Source organism: Cyprinodon variegatus, unplaced genomic scaffold, assembly GCF_000732505.1.
Source record: "Cyprinodon variegatus isolate N-32 unplaced genomic scaffold, C_variegatus-1.0 Scaffold1064, whole genome shotgun sequence".
NCBI lineage: Eukaryota > Metazoa > Chordata > Actinopteri > Cyprinodontiformes > Cyprinodontidae > Cyprinodon > Cyprinodon variegatus.
The window spans coordinates 197,854-201,573 of record NW_015151517.1 but is presented as its reverse complement, the minus strand read 5'-3'; the positions used below and the strand labels follow the sequence as shown (position 1 = coordinate 201,573).

Below are 3,720 nucleotides of genomic sequence, written 5' to 3'. Positions count from 1 at the left end.
ACAGAGTGGAGTGAATCAATCATCCTGTCAGTATCTGGTGAGATACGATTCTATTTGTCTGGATAGAAGATCCATTTTCTGAAATTGAGAATAATATGATGAATTGCTCAGATTAATACAATGTCTTGATTTTAATTTGATGTTTTCCAGCAGCTGTGTCCGGTCCCTTCAGCTCTCTTATCTTGTGGATCATTGTACCAGTTTCTGGGATCGTTCTTGTTGTTCTGCTCCTCCTGTTGTGGCGCTGCAGTCAGTCCAGAGGTGAGACCTTTTTCTGTTCACACTGGATCAGATTAAAACCCCTTTAATTCAACTAGTTCATTCAATAAAGTTTCATTTAATCAAAGAAACTCAAATGTATTTTTCACAGGTTTATTCTGCTTCAGGTCAGTTCCTCACATTTTCATTTCTTTATATTAATAGAAATATTTTGTTATTATATGTTTCATTTAATTTATTAAATGTCATATTTTTCTATTCTTTATATCAAGGCACTCAGAGAGGAGCAATCAGATTGAGATTCATGAATACAACTCTCCCTGTGAAGGTCTGAAATTCCACTATTTTTAGTCATTTTCTATTACTTTTTATCTAATTGCATATATATTTTCAACTTTGAATTATATTTTATGTTTTTTTTTACTAATATGCCATAATGGTTTTCTTAGCAAGAAACATGAGCCAGATATAAAATAAAACCAACTAAACACATCTATATTCAAAACATATTTTCCTTCTATTCCGCTTTTATTCGTGGTTTCTTTGCTGCAAATCTTCACCAACAGCATCTCTATATGAATAGCTCTACAGTTACTATCACCATATAATATATCTTTATAAACAGCTTCAGGTGAATCAACTGTGTCATTTTGAATCAATAGAAGTTTTTGTTTTAGGACAAGAGTTGATTAGTCAGTCACTTCATTTGGATGGGATTAAATTAATCTCAGACAACAAAGTAAAACATCTTATGTTTGATCAGGACCTGTCTTTTAAATTCCATATCAAAGAGGTTTCTAGAATATTGTTTNTTGAATCAATAGAAGTTTTTGTTTTAGGACAAGAGTTGATTAGTCAGTCACTTCATTTGGATGGGATTAAATTAATCTCAGACAACAAAGTAAAACATCTTATGTTTGATCAGGACCTGTCTTTTAAATTCCATATCAAAGAGGTTTCTAGAATATTGTTTCCTTTAATGCCTGGAATATTGCAACAACAAAAAAAAAAAAAAAGAACTATCCTGTACAGGGATGATGCTGAGAAACTAGTCCATGCATTTGTTACTTCAAGGCTGGTTTATTTAAATTCTTTACTATCAGGAAGTCCACAAACTGTAGTTAAAAGCATTCAGCTGATCCAAATTGCTGCAGCCAGATTTCTGATGAAAATTAAAAAGAGAGATCATATCTCTCCAATCCTAGCTTTTCTTCATTTGCTTCCTAGTGGTTCCTATAAAAGTAGAAAGGGAGGCAGATCTTTTAGTTATCAGGCTCCTCTCCTGTGGAACCAACAACCAGTTTTAGTCAGTGAGTCAGACACACTGTCTACTTTTAAGCGCAGGCTTAAAACTTTCCTTTTTGGAAAGCTTATAGTTAAAGTGGCTCAGGTTATCCTGAGCTATCTCAGATTCTATGTATGCTGCTATAGGCTTCAACTGCTGGAGGACATAGGGACCCTTTTTTCATCATTCTGCTTCATTCTATATCTATTCTCCCACTCTGCAGAAGGTGTTAGTTCAATTTGTGACTTTATGCTCTCTCTCTCTTTCTGATAGTAGCTTCATCTGATCTGTTCTTGTTTGGCTGTGACACCTGGAGATAAATATCAGCTCTGTTGCTGCGATCAACACCTTTGTTTATAGATGTTCAAGATCAGCCTGTTTTTCAGTGTAGTCCTGTTTTCTCACTGTGACTGGTTGGATGTGCTCTCTTCATGCTCTGACATAAGAACTGGCTTGGAGCTCATTTGCCTGGCTGATTTTTCTGGAAGGGGGGCTCCTGTAGAGCTGGTTGACAGTTGCCTTTTGTATCTCTGCTTCTTTTTGTATCTCTGCTTCTCCTTGAACCCCAGTCGGCCTTGGCAGATGGCCGCTCACTGTGAGCCTGGTTCTGCTGGCGGTTTCTTCCTGTTAAAAGGGAGTTTTCTTCTCCACTGTCGCAACAAGCAGTCTTAGTTTGAGGAATTGCTTTCGATTGAATGAGTTGATGCAATCAAGAGGTTTGCCTTAGATAAAAAAAAAACTTTGAACCAATTCTAACTGTATGATCTAGTTAAATTGTCCCTCTAAAGTGTCTTGAGATGACATGTGTTGTGACTTGGTGCTATATAAATAAACTGTATTGAAATTTAATTGAATCTATGGCTGAAACATTGAATCAGAATTACTGTGATTAATTATTCAAAAATCAAATATTGAAAAAAAATTCAATTAATTAAATAATCAATTGATCAGTAACTGGAGTGTAGAGAATCTAAAATGTGCCTTTATACCAAAACTGTAAAAAACATTTATAAATGTTTTACATTTAAGATAAAAATCTTTTTTGTCTGTCAATATGCTCTATCCAGATCTCCTCAAGTGGAAAAGTTTTAGTATCATCTGGTTTGTTTTAGCAAAAAGTCTTCTTCAAGGAACCTTTTGCTAACTGATTATTCATCTGTGTATTACAAAAATAATCAACAGATTAATCAATTTGGAAAATAGTTGTTAGTTGCAGCCCTAATTGAATCATTTAACCACCAATGTTGATCAGACTCTCGGATATATTCTGGTATCATTAGCTGCAAATTAATCCACAAAACTGACATAAAGTCTGGATGAACTGAAATCCTTCGGGATAAACTATTCAAAAGATCATGATAAACATTAGTGCTGCACCGATACCAATTTTTGGCCCAATACCCGATAGCTGGCTGTGCAGTATCGGCCGATACGATACCATACCCATACCATCCGTTTGAAATTGATGTGTGTGTATATGTGAAGACCTGCATACTACTTGGATGTAAAATAATTGCCATCATTGCTTTGTCAAGCTGCTGCCTACCTTTGTGAAGCAGGAAAAAAACTAATACGAACTGAATCCAGTAGAACTTATTATTGCCTACCTGGAATGGGTGACAATAGTTGAATAAAATTTTTGCTCTCAAAATGGCATCGTTGCCCTATTTGCCGGTACTCACCGATACCGATACCACCATTTTAGAGCTGGATCAGTGCCCTGTCCGATACCGGTATCGGTGCAACACTAATAAACATAAGGATTTTTTAGCGAACATTTGATGTTCAGTGATCAACTTAATCCAGAAATGTGTCCTTAATCCCAACCACTTGAGGACTCACTCAGATGCTTTCTTAATTAGACTTCACTGCAACTTATGCTGAGATAAACCATCAAACCAAAGCCAAGAAGAAGAAGAAGAAGAAGGGTAAAGATATATTCTGCATTGATCTATAGTTTTCTGGCTAGTATAATTATTATTTCTGATGCTTCTAAAAGGGTTTGATATTATAAATAAATTGCATCAACGTCTCCTTATTGACAGGAAAGCGGAGCTCTGAAACAGCAGAGCCGACAGTTTACTCTGGGATCAGATCAGGAGCAGCTCTGGACAACACTGGCCTGTAGGCTGCAGGCTGTCCTGCTGTAGAATGGGATTTATCTACCAGTTAAACTCATAACAACATTCTCACATCATTTACTGTATTGTCTCACA

At 35.9% G+C, this 3,720-nt stretch overlaps 1 long non-coding RNA gene across 1 annotated transcript; it reads left to right on the top strand.

The window, feature by feature from the left end:
- Nucleotides 1-3,714, top strand: LOC107101189. Its single transcript, XR_001482066.1, has 6 exons — nucleotides 1-37; nucleotides 151-261; nucleotides 371-386; nucleotides 492-547; nucleotides 3,367-3,432; nucleotides 3,550-3,714. It is a non-coding gene; the product is annotated as an uncharacterized LOC107101189 (long non-coding RNA).
- The last annotated feature ends 6 nt before the right edge of the window (nucleotides 3,715-3,720 follow it).